The sequence below is a fragment of the Macrosteles quadrilineatus genome, unplaced genomic scaffold (genome assembly GCF_028750875.1).
Source record: "Macrosteles quadrilineatus isolate MER2022 unplaced genomic scaffold, UCM_ALF_1.0 Scaffold_2__2_contigs__length_208266976, whole genome shotgun sequence".
Classification (NCBI taxonomy): domain Eukaryota; kingdom Metazoa; phylum Arthropoda; class Insecta; order Hemiptera; family Cicadellidae; genus Macrosteles; species Macrosteles quadrilineatus.
In genome coordinates this window covers 183099177-183116433 of record NW_026542595.1, presented here as the reverse complement: position 1 = coordinate 183116433, position 17257 = coordinate 183099177, and the positions used below count along the sequence as shown (strand labels likewise).

General features: G+C 32.0%; 1 protein-coding gene across 1 annotated transcript in view; it reads right to left on the bottom strand.

Annotated features, from left to right (window-relative positions):
- LOC128985197 (serine/arginine repetitive matrix protein 1-like) overlaps positions 1–17113 on the bottom strand; it is a 62707-nt gene extending 45594 nt beyond the window's left edge. The window contains exons 1-2 of the mRNA XM_054404582.1: positions 16922–17113; positions 9234–9283 (exon numbers count right to left, since the gene is read on the bottom strand). The gene's annotated coding sequence lies outside the window, so the exon portion shown is untranslated. The remainder of the gene's footprint in view (positions 1–9233; positions 9284–16921) is intronic.
- Positions 17114–17257: the final 144 nt, after the last annotated feature.

Here is a 17257-nt window from a genome sequence, read left to right as displayed (position 1 = left end):
TAAAACTGGTTAAAAATTTGGGTTATGTTAAATATTATGAATATGTTAAATGTCTTTAAATAAGTTCAACATAATACTTGTACACATATCTGCTTGGCATGTACATAGGACTGAATTGAAAATTATGTAGTACTTAAAATATAATGTGTTTAAATACAGGTAATACTGTAGTAACTAACTTTGTTAGTTATATATTGAAAGAGCGATGGTCAAAAATACACCGTTGGTTCGTGAGATTTACTACAGTTTCCCAAACTTTTTGAGACAAAATACCTATGACAAAGGAATATCTATACTGCCGTAGATATGTGGACAACATTTAAAATATTTTCTATTAAAGAAATTGTCAACAAATTCGAAAAAAATAATATTTTCCGTATTGTAGACTAAACGAAAAGATCATCCTTCCCATAGTAAATATTTCAAAAATAATTAAAAACATAAATAAAATATTAAAAATATACCCCCGCCGCAGCAAACCTGCCGTCTAAGCGAATTTCCATTTGGCCGAATTGATTTTCAATTGATCTATTTAAATAACATTATTAGGTTTAACGAGTACCTAGGTTTGCTGCTACAAGGAAACTAATAAAGTAGTGTGTTTTTAGTAAAATACTGATAGCTTACTATAAAGTAAATAAATTTGCCAAGTTTGATCAAAATATATCCATAAACAAGCAAACTACAACATTTTACAATATTCTCCATAAGAATAACATGGGAATTTTCCCATTTTTTAGTTTTCTCCGTAACCAATAACCGTACAAAAACACTTTGATATACTGAATTGTTTGTTTTTTTAAGCTCTTTAAGAAGGTTTAGAGAAAAATTGGGAAATTTTGTGTTTTGAGGGTAAAAAGTGAGAAAAACCAATTTTTACCCCATAAAACCCCCCATAAAACCCTGTTCCCATGGTCCGATCATGCTGGATCGCGAACTCATTCAAGTTTATCCCGCCTTACACCTTCAAACCAAATTTCATCAAATTCGGATAAAAATTACTCAAGTTATCGTGTTCACGGACACATATATATATATATAAATCTATATATATATATACCTATAAATATATACATATATAAAAATTTGAACGAATGGTGTTTTTGGCCTCTGGGGACATTAAAATGAAAAAGTAAATCGGTCCCGGGCCTAAGTCTTACCATGAGACCTACGGTAATAGCTACTTCCCTATAGGGAAATTCGCTAACAGGGGATGAAACAATGAGGTTTTATTATTTTAGAGAGATAGAATGGATAGTTGTGGGGGAGGAGAATTCTGGAGCTTCTCTATTGATCTCAATGTAGAGCGAAGAGTAAATCTCCCTGTCGTTGGCTACAGCAAGGGGCTCCAGTTATTAATAAAGATTTTCATCTCCGGTCCTGTCAGTATTTTAAAATATGTACATCTTTATTTTATAATGATTGAAGTTTTTGTTAAGTATTTTTTATCAATACGTTTCAAGGACATACACATTGTTATGGTAGGAAATAAACTCGTTTTAGTGTAAGGTCACGTTAAAAGCTACAATTCTTTATTTTACTATCTAGTATATTAATTGTTACTTCAATTGAGTTGACAGTTGAGTTTTTTACGTACAAAGTAAAAAAGTGGAAACTTGTCAGTGAGAAAATAATTGTTAAAAGTTTAATATTATTTTTGTCAGCCATTCAAATATAAACGAACGGTTTACCATCCAATTAAGTTAGATATAGTTTTATTTCAATAAGATAGGTTCCTAAAAAAATAATATTGTATTCACATTTTGCAGATATTTTTATATTTTACTTGAACATTATGGATTTAGGATATATTATGGGTACCACCACCACTAATGCGATATTATTTCACATTAGAATACATTAAATTCAGATGGGTGAAGTTCCCAGATATGACATTATTAATCAATAGACCAGAGTCCACCAGCCACCCCCACCCATTTTGGGCTATGGCGGATAAATATATTTTATATGTATTAAAAGTCCGTACAACTTACTGGGAAAATGAAATTTATTTATTGAACGATATAAAATATATGGCGAATCAATGAGATGCTTATAATATATCTTGCTTACGAAGGGATACTACTATGAACTCTATAATCAAAATTATTTAAGGATTGTTCCTTGATGTTGGAGGGAGTAAAAATATATGTTCAAGGTTAATTGATTAAAGATGCCGATTTGATAACAGCGGTTGTGCAATCACAGAAATATTATATGTATACGCCTATGTTTTTGGTATGCGTCCATGTGAAAGAGGATTGCTACGATAAGTGTTCGATTAGGGCTTTTTTAGTGGCTAGTGGACTATAAATAGGTTATATAGTCAGACAGGATGTATTGTGTTATGTCTTGTTCCTCGAGTCTACCAAATGGAGGATTAATTGGATTGGTAATTGGTTACTCAACATCCTCTTAGTCACCAGTGGACTAATTAGGACCACAGTTTTATGTACTGTGCCTGTGGTTACCCTTTAGATGATTAATACTAAGAGGGGTTTACATATACAGGGTGTCCCACGAGAGGTGTCTCAAATTGATTACGGGATAACGGCTTAACGTACAAGGATGAAATTAAATTATTTCCCACTAAATCAACCCCAAGGAAAAACGTAAAAATATTTTTAACTTTTTTCAAATACAGGGTGTGCCAAAAACTGAGGGTCACTAGTTCGAATCTCGGAATTTTCAAATGTAAACATATGTCATGTTATACATCATTTTAAAGGTATTAAATAGACAAACATTTTGGTGAAAACAGAAATTAATTATCTTTTTCCGTTTCAAAATGGCGGCAGTTTTTTTTGAAAGAAATCTATATTTTTTTAATACTCTGTATTTCCTATACCAATGCATTTAGCACTTCTCCGGTTGCATTTTCTTACTCGTTATGAAATTAGCTTTACTGTGATATGCAACAAGTAACGGTTTTTTGAAATAATAAAAATTCCAAAAAAAATTATTTTTGAAAATTTGCAAATGCTCATTGTTCAAAATTTTCAAATAGCAACATATGTCAAGTGGCACATCATTTTATAGGTTTTTCAATTCCTAACAACTTTTTAATTTACACTTACTTCGTATCTCTTTTAGTTTTTGTGTAAATAACAAAAAACCTAATTTTCCTATATCAAATGCACGTTATTTGGGTTTGACATGGTTCAACACTAAATGAAATGAAGCCTTTAGTGTCAAACCCAAATAACATGCATTTGATATAGGAAAATTAGGTTTTTTGTTATTTACACAAAAACTAAAAGAGATACGAAGTAAGTGTAAAATACAAAGTTGTTAGGAATTGAAAAACCTATACAATGATGTGCCACTTGACATATGTTGCTATTTGAAAATTTTGAACAATGAGCATTTGTAAATTTTCAAAAATAAATTTTTTTGGAATTTTTATTATTTCAAAAAACCGTTACTTGTTGCATATCACAGTAAAGCTAATTTCATAACAAGTAAGAAAATGCAACCGGAGAAGTGTTAAATGCATTGGTATAGGAAATACAGAGTATTAAAAAAATATAGATTTCTTTCAAAAAAACTGCCGCCATTTTGAAACGGAAAAAGATAACTAATTTTGGTTTTCGCCAAAATGTTTGTCTATCAAATACCTTTAAAATTATGTATAACGTGACATATGTTTACATTTGAAAATTCCGAGATTCGAACTAGTGACCCTCAGTTTTTGGCACACCCTGTATTTGAAAAAAGTTAAAAATATTTTTACGTTATTCCTTGGGGTCGATTTAGTTGGAAATAATTTTATTTCATCCTTGTACGTTAAGCCGTTTTCCAGTAATCGATTTGAGACACCTCTCGAGGGACACCCTGTATATATATACCTATTTATCATCTGGTTAAAAATGGTTATATGTTATATGGGTAGTTATGTGTGGTGTGTCTCAAATCTGCCCATTGCACGATTGGTTGGGTAAGAATTCGATATCGTCTTTTTTTAGCCAGTGTATTTTGGACCTTTATCCCCAGATATAGAAAGTATAGCTGTCAAATAGTGTCTTTAAATAGAGTTATTCCACATTACCAGATATAGAACCTAGCCAAAATCAGTGGCTTTCACATATTGAACCACTAAGTACTGTATATAACGTATTACTGTCAAAGAGTATCTGAAAATCAGCGGCTTTCAGATATTGATCCCCGCATCTCCCAGGTATAGGGATATAGCTGTCAAACAATGTCTTTCGGACCTTTATTCCTAAACATAGAACGTATAGCTAAAATCAGTGGATTTTATATATTGAACCACTAAGTACTGTAACGTATAACTGTCAAAGAGTGTCTTTCGGATATTTGTTCCCAGATATAGAACGCATATCTTAAAATCAGTGGCTTTCAGATATTGAACTCCCAGCAGTATAGCTGTCAAACAGAGTAGCCTATTTCAGGCCTTTATTCCCCGATATAAAACGTATAGCTGAAAATCTGTGGCTTTCAGATATTGAACTCCCAGATACAGGACGTATAAATGGTAAACAGTGTCTTTCGAACCTTTATTTCCAGATATAGAACGTATAGCTGAAAACCAGTGGTCTTTCAGATACCGAACTCTCAGGTATAGGCCGCATAGCTGTCAAACAATGTCTTTCATCCTTTATTGCCACATTTAGAACGTGGGTATAGCTGAAAGTCAGTGGCTTTCGGATTTTGAACCCCCATTCACAGAACGTTTGTAGTTGTAGTTCACCAGTAGTTAAAGAAAATATTGAACTTTTATCCAACCAATACTGCGTTGGACTAACTAAAAATAAAAAGAAACACCACACTAATTTACCCATTTACACCTTCCTTCCTATATCCACTACTAAGCGGTTTCCCAACGATTAGTCATCATAGTGACCGAAAACAGTGGGAAGGAAAATCTATGTTCCGACCAAGAACAAATCACGGGATGTGATTTCCGATTTCCGATTTCTGTGGTGTAAGGCGAAAATAACTTAAACACATATGGACCTTCGACGTAGGCGAAGTCCATCGTCAATTGACTGGGGTCTTTTATTTGAACTGGCTCGTTTGACCGGAGCTCGATGGAGACCTTAGTTTACAGACACAATTTGTATGTTTTGTACCTGTGTCCACCTGATGGACGATTGATTCGATAGAAATCCAATATCTGTTAGTCGATGGAGGATATGTGTTTTTCTCTAACTGCGTCTGAGAAATTAAAGCAATTTACAGAATGAATAATAAACATTTAAACAAAATGAGGTCGCTGGATCTAAAGTAAATATGTTTATAAAACTGTCAAAAAACCGTCCAAACAATATTTTTATGTTAATAGTATGAGATTCGGGCCAGTGACGTATTTGTGTAAATGTTTATGATTCATACCGTTCCTGTTCTAACGTCCGTGTGTATTTGTAAATAAAAACATATTGAATGGCTCTGAAGATAAGAATTTGAAATCAGTTGAATACTCTGATATTAAACAAACGACCCACTCATACTGATTTTAATATACACATTAATAGTTAAAAAGTAATATACAACAACAAATTTTGTTCTTATTCGAATGTACACAGAAACACCGAATCAAAACAGAAGAACTTAAAGATGTTATTTTTATTCCGGGACGTCGATGTCAATTATATGATAGCATAATAAAGGTTTCAGTGATAAATTAACAGTTTTTGAATAGCTTTTTTTTTATTATAAGAGAAATTACCAAGTACAATAAAATGTTGTAAAATAATACATCACCCTTCATTCGTGTGACACAATGTTTAGTTCCAAGAAACAATGTAATGTGTTCGGTGTTATAAACGGTGATACTGATAGTACAGAAAGATCTAAAGGTAGACTATTGTAGCCCGCAACACCCTATGAGCTGTGAAATAACGCGACGTTGCCAGTTTTCCGTCCGCCCGTTGCCATGGCAACCACCGACCGATATCGTCAGACCTCGCCACACGCCAAGCTCACAGCAGTGAAAAATACAACATTCCTTTCCAAGTTACGTTGCTTTCACTTTGACTAAGTTTTCAAATAATGTGGATTTGTGTAAAATAAACCCCAGTCACAGGTCAGAATACCAATATCTTTCTGTTTTCACGATTAGAAACATGATTAAATTGTATAAAAATATATTCATCGCAGTAAGGTACTAAAACTGTTTGTAAAAATCAAACTGTGTATATGCTCGGAAACAATAACAGGCTTAACATTTTACTTAGTTATAGGTTATAGTCCACACCGTACTTTGAATAATAAATTAAGTTAAGAAAGACCACTTATTCTAGCTCTTTTTCTCTAAGTATAAAGTGTGATTATAAAGTGGCATAAATCATTCAGCACTAACTTTTGTAGGATATAAAGGATTACATTCGCATCTGACGGGTTTATAATGGTGTACAACTGGTATATATGGTCATTATACCCAACATTACTAAGGTTTTATGGAAAAACAACGTAGCAATAGCGAAAAACAACGGAAAAAGAACGAGCGTACCTACTTGATTATTCTTGATTGTTTATTTTGCAAAATGTATACCATTCATGCAATGGTTGACCAAATAGAGTACCAACAAATTTATTATACCGGTATACTATACTAATATTTACAATAAAAGTTTATGTTCTGTAACAGAAGTACGGGGTATCCCGCAATTACAAACAAAAATTGGAATAGGTTTAACGGGACAAAATAATACGAAAATTAAGAAAAACATAAAAAAAATACTTAGCAAGATATCAACATTTTGTTTCTTTAATGTTTTTAATTTATATCTCGCAAAATGTTTAAGATAAACTTATGAAATTCAGAATACAATTCTATTTAGTCATAATCTATATTTCAGAAAAATAACTACCTAATGAACAAGTTTTTTTTGTTTCAAAATGGCGACAATTTTAATTGTTATAACTTAAATTACTAAAATATGTTTGGTTTTATTTTAACTTGTCAGTTGTAACCGTTTGCTTACCCAAAGTTCGCTTGTATTTAGCATTTGAAATTCCCAACCAAACGACTCATTGTCCAAAAGGATTAAATAAATAATGCATAGATGTAACAATGTTTATGCGCAAAATGAGGCGAACCCCCACTGACTGTTTGGCCTTATTTATTTAGGCCTTCCCGGCATGAAAAACTAAAAATCGTAATTTTTCGTTATTTATTATTTAACGTTTTTTATCTAAGTATCGTTTGATAGGGAATTTTAAAAACAAAATGTTTTTAGTTTTTGACTTTTTCATAAAATACCTATGCCATAAAAAATTATTTCGGAAAAAAATTAAAAATGAACACCATTTTATGAACACAACCAAAAATAACCACAACTTTAAACACACGAAAATGTTTTAAATGAATTTCTTATAGAATATTTTTTGAGTTGATAAAATGGTATATGTAGGCTACAAAATTTCAAAGATATCTTAACTAGTTTTTCAGACATAAATTTATAACACAAAGAACAAAATGGCGGAGGTCTCGCTTACGAGGAAAAATGTTATTCTTAATTTTTGTTTTACTTTTTCCCATAAAACTTAGTCCTAAAAGGTTTTTTACTTACTTACTGTCTGGACTTATACTGGTATACTAGTCGTTAGGCTATAATGTGTGTGTAATATGTTTTAAGGTCAGAAAACCCCGTTTGCATTGCTACGAGTCAAATTGCTATCATGTATAACAACAAAAGCGTTTTTGTTTAGCTTTAGAAGGAAAAGGGGCCAAACATTTATTATGACAACATTTATTATGGTTATTATGACAATTTTCAGAGCACATCTTTAAAATGTATAATATTACGTAACATACTGTCAACAATGAAATGCATTGCCTACAAACACAACACGGTCAAACGGTCAAATTCATTATGACGTATATGAAAAATTAAAGAAACAATCTACCATAAAAAGCTTAAATACCTCCGCCGCAGCAAACCTGCCGACTAAGCGAATTTCCATTTGTCTGAATTGATTTTCAGTTAATATTTTAATAACATTAGGTTTAACGAGTACCTAGGTTTGCTGCTACAAGGAAACTAATAAAGTGTGTTTTTGAGTAAAATATTGATAGCTTAGTATAAAATAAATAAATTTGTCAAGTTTGATCAAAATATATCCATAAACAAGCAAACTACAACATTTGACAATATTTTCCATAAGAATAACATGGGAATTTTAAATTTACATTTTTTCTTAATTTTCTCCGTTAGTAATAATCAAACAAAAATACTTTTATATACTAAATTATTTGTTTTTTTAAGCTCTTTAAAAAGGTCTAAAGAGAAATCGGAAAATTTTGTGTTTTGAGGGTCAAAAGTGAGAAAACCCAATTTTTACCCCATAAAACCCCCCGTAAAGCCCCGTTCCCATGGTCCGATCGTGCTGGTTCGCGAACTCATTCAAGTTTATCCCGCTTTACACCTTTAAACCAAATTTCATCAAAATCGGACAAAAATTACTCAAGTTATCGCGTTCACGGACGTATATATATATATATATATGTCTATATATATATATACATACATATATAAAAATTTGAACGAATGGTGTTTTTGGCCTCTGGGGACATCAAAATGAAAAAGTAAATCGGTCCCGAGCCTAGGTCTTACCGTTCCACCTACGGAAATAGCTACTTCCCTATAGGGAAATTCGCTAAAAGAACCATAGAACGCATTGTTTGCCTTTTGAAAAGTCCATCCGCTGTATATCTAGTTATTTAAAATACATGATCAATGATAAATATAAAAAGCAATAGGCATAACAAATAAAAACAGAACAGTCAGAATGGCTTTATTTCATAAAATAACATACTCAAACTTAAAGTAAGGCAATAAAAATCAGACAGTAACAAAAGATAAAAATGTAAAGACAGAAAAAAAGACCATTAGAAGTAAGAATTAAAATTAAGTAAAATAAGATAAAACTGAATTATTATGAATACTTAAAATTATTAAAACTGGATACGTAAAATTCAAGATAAAATAATGATACCAAAACAAAAATATCCAATCACAATATAACTGATGATTTCTACACAAAAACCACATTATGTATATATATAAATATCATAAAATTATTTGGCAGACATTAAGCACATAGCCGTAAGTTCTAAATGAAATCATATTGATGACTATTGTTATCAGTGTACTGTACATAGAAACATGCAAATTCGTTGTCACAAGTCATCCCAAGTAGGGACAGACCAATCGACAGACATGCTATACAGTATTAAAATTACTAAAATGGTGTTGAATGATACTTACAAGAATGAAATTTCAACGATGATTTATGTCTTGCAACATTTGCACGTCATCTAAAACCAAATAAAAATAATTATACAATAGTACTTAATAATTATAGAACTATACCAAAATTTCTTTACAACAAAAAATACACCTAGCAACTCTATGATAACTCTTAAACATTATACATTATATTCCTAAATTTATTTGACTAAATATATGTTGAACATAATTTCATTTCTATCCGTTTAGTTTTCATGTTGCGTGTTCAATTATCGTATTATTGGTCCAAAGCATTCCTATTTCTTACTGAAACATGCTATTTTACACTACCCAGTAATATGGCATAGCGCTGGATTCATTTACTAACGCATTTATTTGTATGAAAAATAAAGAAACAATTTATTATAAAATTATTAACCTTCCATTTTACAAAATAGAAGAAGGGTGGTAAAATAGATAAAATAAATCCATAATTAAAAATTACATTTGAGGGTACATAAATAATGTTGTTAACAAGACATTTTTAAGTTTAAATTACAAACTCGCCCTCCAAATTAAATTACGCCCCCAAACTTTCCTTGTAAAAGAATTCAGAAGGATACTGCGTTTATTTTTTTAATTTAGCATCATTTCACCAAAAAAACATGAACACAAGATTGCAAAATTTTGACATTCACAGCATCACTTGATGGTTTTCGTAAACCAGTTTATTTATAATAGCATGTATGTGTTATAGAAGATGGTATGAAGAGTTTAGCTTGATGGGAACGGCCGTAAATTATAAACAAAGATTTTAGTACGCCGAATAGTACGCCAATTTTAGTAGTGACGAATTAATTGAGTAAAAATTTAAATGTATATATCCTAGAATTCATAAACGGCCATACTAAATTCAATAATGCATTACATAGCTTAAGTATGTTTTGTTTATACAAAAAATACTATATGAAAAAATCCCCCTTCTATCATTGTTAGTATTAAATTACGTCAGAAATTACAAAAGAATATATGAAAACTATCAAATGATTTTCCCCATGTTAAATACTACGTTATTTGTTAACCAATCCTCTGTGCTGTTAATTTTTAAGACTGAAGCTGGCGTATATTTATTAATATTTTTTTATTGTTCAGTACTTTTTTTGGCTGCTAAATATGATATGGACTAACATAGTAAATAGGTCGCAAGGTCGCATCGATGACTAAAGCTAATGATCGCGTGTTCATTTTTATTCTTTCGCGTGTTTGCATGAACAAATATAATAAATATTGGCGAATAGGTATAACAATATGTAACAATCATTACCGTACACGTTTTCGTCACGAAAAATAACTTCACAGACCCTATAAACTTAGACCTTAAACGGGAAAAAAACACATACCAAAGTTAATTGTGAAAACCGACAGGAAACTGCGATTCTTGACCAACATTTGTAACCGAACGTCTACTATATAAAAATTGAAAAGAATTTTGCATTTCTACAGACAACTAAAACACAATAGGGTGAATGGTAAACGACAGTTTAAGAACATTTCTTTGTGCGTTACACATTTTTACAGCCTCCAACGTAATGTTTCCAATCTTCAAACATTTGAGTGGGTGATGACATTTCATAGTAAAATTCACAAGCTCATACAATATTTTACGGTTAAAACAAATTTCAAAATACACGCCTTCTTAAACACTCAATCTTTGTGACCTGAAAATATATTTAGTAGACTGATTTTCCCCAAGCATTGTTAGAGTCAAGTATATCAAAGAATCAAAAATGTATGAAACATTATCAATATCATACAAATTGTAAAGAACTAGAATTTGAGTTTCCGCATATTTCAAACGTATGATTTTGTTTTTATGATGTATCCAAGAAACTCTAATTAATTAATTAAATTATTATATATATTAATTAATATATATTAATTAAAAATTGATGGATTGAACGTCACAGCAAATTACTCATAGGGTACATAAGAGGTCAACGCAAGACTTAACAAAATAATAAGACTGTTGTGTAATTATCAATACCAATACCGCTAATAGGACTGTCATTAGAAAAATTAAGCATAATACAATATTTAATTTAATATATTTCACAATTAGAATTAACCTTGGATATGACGTGACTATCCTCACATTATCATCTCATTGTCTGTTGGAGTTGTGGTTGTATTATTAAAAGTCGAATTCACTATGGATGCTGTATAATTATTTAGAATTATGTATTTAAAATGTATGACTGTCATAATTATGTGTCAGTGATGATAATTTAATTTAAATGAATAGCTAACAAAATATTATTACTAATTTAAGCGTTTTTAATTATAAAATAAACAACTTACGTTATAATTTAAGTTGTATAGTTGCGCCATCATTCAACTTCTGTTATTATGGAATTATTTACATGTAAGTTATTATAATATGATCTCATTTGAATAATGAATAGTTATACAACATAGGTCTACATCGGGGTAGCAACCTTAAGCCACATTCTCGCTGTCGCATATAGGTCAAAATAATAACGAAAAACTCTCGCTTTATGCGATAAAATGTATTTTCGTTATCTGCATTAAAAACTGCTCTTATCAACATATGCGTTGAGGACACTGAGCTAGAGATACAATTGGAGGTACTAGCACTGAATGAGAAAAGTACATGCTTTAACTACCAGATCAGACCTCCAGACCAGACCATCTGGCCGCAACCAGACCGTCTTGGACGGCTCTACACACTCCCAGACCAGACATTCCAACATTCGTAATTGAGACGCCGTGGGGAGAACTCCCAACAAATGTTAACAGACCAGACAGAAATAGTGGTAAGGGAACCTCAGACCGTCTATGGTCTGTAGGTTCAACCATCAGACACGCAGAAAGTCTGATCCGAGAAAATCTGTCTGCAGACAGCCCTACTCACGATAAGTGCCAGACCAGACCAGACGGTCTGGTCTGTTATTATAGTGTGTGGGGCCGGGGGGGCTTAATGCCTTGAGCCAATAGGCTGATTCCCCTAGTTGGTACCATCCTAACAAAATTAAGGCGTTTTGCTTTTCTAGCAGAGTTGCCGTGCCAGTGCTACCTCCAATAGGCTAGTTGTGTCTCTAGCTCAATGGTTGAGGGGATTACAGTGCCAGTACTGTAGTTCTTTTTATTTCCAAAACAAGAATGAATCAGCTGTACCGGTAGTCGAGAACGTCAGCTGTTCATTTTCTGCCTTTGACATAGTTCTACATTTTATCCACATGGTTTTGCCGAAGAACATGGTCCCGATCAATAAAAATACTATCGTTTTGTATAGTAAACTAGAACTCGAGGTGGAAAGTGACATTTTACCATTAATGCTCTGAATTATCAATATATTACTCTGGATTAAGCAGAGTACGAATTGAAAATGGAGTGATGTTATCTGTATAGTTTATTTTAATAGCAGTGTTGTGTCTATGAAAGGGTCATCGGACGTTTCGGCATCATTATTCTCGACCTCACAATTCTATATAGGTAGCATGTTCGTGGGCCTCTCCGTAAAATTTAATAATGAAATCATTCGGATATATAAAACGTATATACAGGGTGTCCGGAACTCTCTACCAATATTTTAGGGCATTGCTCCTGGGTAAGAAACATACCTAAATATCATATTAAAATTGTCCGGAAGTCTTTAGTTACTCACACAGCCGCCATTTTGTTTTTTCAGTTATTATTTTTTTCTAAAGAATGGTTAAACATACGAAATGGAAACTTAGCACAAACATTTATAACAACAAGACAAAGCTACAAAAAAGTATGACGATTTTTCAAATTCAAAAAACAAAATGGCGGCCATTTAAAATGTTGTTTCTTGAATTACTCAAAAACCGTTGATTTTGCAAGAATAACTTTTTTAAGGCAATTTTATTACAAATCGATCGACACCTTAATCTTTAAGATCGGAAGAGTATTAACTGAGATATGGCAGTTTTAGTGATACGTGACCGCTGGAGGTTAGTTGCAGCGCATGCTGAAAGCGGTCACGTATCACTAAAACTGCCATATCTCAGTTAATACTCGTCCGATCTTAAAGATTAAGGTGTCGATCGATTTGTAATAAAATTGCATTAACAATTTATTCTTGTAAAATATTTGTAAAATTAACGGAGTAATTTGAGAAACAAAATTTTAAACAGCCACCATTTTGTTTTATGAATTTGAAAAATCGTCATAATTTTTTTGTAGCTTTGTCTAGTTGTCATAAATGTTTGTGCAAAGTTTCAACTTCGTATGTTTAACCAATTTTCATAAATAAATTAATAAGTAAAAAAAAACAAAATGGCGTCTATCTGAGTAACTAAGGACCTCCGGACAATTTAAATATGATATTTAGATATGTTTCTTACCCAGGAACAATGCCCTAAAATATTGGTAGAGAGTTCAGGGACACCCTGTATATGAATTTGAACGGATGGTGTTTTTAGCCTCTAGAAACCTGAAAATGAAAAATTAAATCGGTCCCGGGTCCAGGTCTTACCATGAGTACTACGGCAATAGCTTATTCCCTATATGGGAAATTAGCTAAAAACATAACATAAATAAGATTATATATATACATCCAAAAAGTTAATTTGTGTGTAATTATGGTCGTAGGAAAAATCTTGTGCGTATTGCGACCACATACAGTATAGTGTGTTTGATTGCACACTAAACATAGCCTGTATCTTATAATTTTTACATTCCCAGGTAGGATTTTATAGCCTATGTCATTTATTTTGGACCTACTTAGAACTATGTCGTAATGAGGGTTTTCCTTGTAAAATCCCCTTTTCAGCCGCTCTACTCAACCGATTTTTAATATTGATGGGTCATTGTAAAACTTATGACCTAACGGAGTGACGGATGGTAACTAAAAAGCACGAATACTTAAACAGATCATAAACATAAACAAATGACGTTGCTGGCCCGAATCCTATACTAATAGCATTCATTAACATGAGGTTTAAACAGTTCAAACCAATGTTAAATAATGTTTACTTTTTGTTTATGTTTGCATACCGGTTCTGTTCAAGTAATTGTGCCAAAAAGGTTCGCCCTCTCGCGTCAGATTTTTTTAGGGATTGCTGTCAAAGGTTCACTGAAGCTGTCCAAATTCCTTTACAATTGTTTAATGTGACTTTGAATGTGAACGGCTTATCTTTCCGTAAATGTTTAACCACAGTTAAACTGATTGTAAAAAAGAGACAAACAAGTTTATAAAAACTGAATAATCTGGTTGAGGTAGGTAAATATAACTTCATTTTGTAGATCTAAAAGAAAAAAATAATTAATTAGTAAATTATACTTTGATTCACTCTACTGTCTCAAACATAATTTTTGAAAAATGTAGGATATTTAATATTGTAGTATTCGTTTTTAATCTGAATTAATTCGCCCTGTAATTTGCCAAAATTAGCAACCAGGTCCCCTCGTTTGCTTTGTTTTCATATTTAAAAATATAAATTAGCAAATATGAGAGTTCGCTATCAAATTTATTGTTCCTGTGTTTGGCTTTACCTCACACATGAAACTAGAGCGCTCGCCGGAAAATGCTATTTTCGGCATTACATTATTATGTTATGCAGAAAATAATTATGAAATAAACTCAACTCTAACAATTAGATAAGTTATCTAGTATTTGCCATAATTTTAGATTTCTTTTCCCCACGGCTCTTTATTGAGACTACTAGCCCACAAATAGAAGAACTACGTTTAACTTGTATTTATGTATGAAATATTGAGCGGAAATGAGCACGGGCAATTAAACGTGAGTGGCGTTTCCAAGCACCTCACGTATGAGTTTTTTTTTTTTTTAAGTTTACTTATTTAAGTTGTCTGATCGTGTTTATAGTCTTGGGATTTTGGTGAGGAAGGTTTCTCATAGGCATCTTAGTTATTGCGGAGCATGAAACATTCGTCGTAAACGCAAGCTTCAGCGGTATAATGCTGTAAATTATAGCACACGATTTGAAATATATTTGAATTGACCGACCGGATACAAAAAATGCTTCATTCTGTGTCTTTTATATTCCATGTAATTTATATTTCATTACTTTTTTCGTTACTAGGGGTAGATGTTTGCATTATAAAGATCAGCAGGACAAAGATTTTAATTTTTCAATTTAGATGGTTGAAGATGACGTGATGATAATGCATTATTTCCATTGTGGACTAAATTCCACAATCTTGACGTTTATTTCCGTTTGGGGTTTTTTCCAGGGTAGGATGGAATTTATTATATTTAAACTTAGTGGCACACACAATTTGCAGTTATATTAGCAGTTGTCTCTGAAGAAACAAATTAACCTGTGAATAGGCTACACAAATACAGTAGTATTGTAGGTCACTCAGCAATTTCACCTGAGAAAGACAGTAGTGAAAATATGATAAAACATGTAAAATAACTTAAAATGACAAAATATTCCAATAAATAAATGAGGCAATAATCAGAGTGTTTGCAATTCTGTTTGTAAGAAGAGATGTGTGAAATGTCAAATGACAACTTCAATGTCTTAAAAACGTTGAATTAACACTTTTTTATGCTAGCCAAAACTGGTTTAGCTTCCACATGTGCTAAGCTTACCGTACAATAATTGAGAGGAAAACTAAACATGATCTGAAAACACACATCTCTTCTATGGAAGCGATAAAGTAAAATGCCGGCTCAACGGGTTTGCATCTTTTAAATGTTTATGCTGTAATTGTCAACTTAACGATTAAAAAAACCTAAATATATATTTTCCTTATATTAATAGGCCTAGTAAAGAGATTTAGTATTTTATTGCTTATGATTGGATTATAACTTTAATAAATTACATTTATAGAACGAGGCATGGGTTTCACATGAAGAGAATTATTGTAGCTAATTATCTTATGAAAAGAAGTAGGCCTAGGCCTATTCTAATTTTAAATGAATCAATAAGTAATAAATTAGACTACAGTACAATTTGTCTGCTAATGCAATATTAATCTTAAAAACGTTTACAATCGGCTAAGTTTAGCCATTTTGGGGATTCCAAAAGCCAACTTATCTAAGTTAAAAGGGTCAACTGAATGACTCATAAAAAGATTAAATCCCAATCCCAATGATGTAGCCTAGGCCTAATATTAAGTTAGGTGTGAACTAACTTAAGGTACTTAAAATGCTCCAACTTACATCGATTAACATTTTATGCTAATCATAACCTTTGCCATTACAAAATAACTTAAACTTAGCCTAGTGATAAAGACAGTATTTTGCAACTTTTAGGCTCGTTAATTCATCTGATTACATTTCCAGCAGATTGGACTAAAACTAGGAATATCTAAAGGGCCATTTAATGTCGGTGACTCGGTGTAGTCAGAAATGCCAGAAGGCTGCAACTAAGTTAATCAAAACTGCAACCAACTTGCTTGGGATAAGTATAGCTGCTGTTAATTACTTTGAGTAAAAATATAGATAGACGTGCTTGCTATAACTTTATCTAGCAGGTACCTATAACGTACATTAAGGAAACCGTAACACTAAAATCCATAACTAATTTGTATGAGAAATTACTTTCGGAAAGAGTAGCCTAGATGGCCTTTATCGGAAACAAAGGTCGTCCAACGCTGTAACTGTAACAGCTAACAGCAGTGACAAAGACTTATGAAAATAATTAGAACATGAAGTACAAGACTAGTCTACAAATAAAAAATTACACATAATAATAATAATTAGCTCTAACCTTCACATGATTTAAGTTTGCACATAAAATAATAAAGTGCTTTTAAGTTCTTTGACGACTACAGAAGTCAAGACTCTTCTAACCATGTGACAAAATAAAATAAGTCTACCAATCAAAACAACCAAGAAACAAAACAGAAATTGTATTGTTTATAAATTAAATCACTGTACAATGTTCTTGAGAGGTAACTATGAATCACAACACTTGTTTACATGCACACAAAACATCACAAGAGCAGAACACTGGTGTAACCATCAACGGTTGCAACTGGATGGAGATTGGAGAATGAAAGAAAGCGAATCGAGTCGATCCAAGTAGAGGGGAGGGAACTGTGAG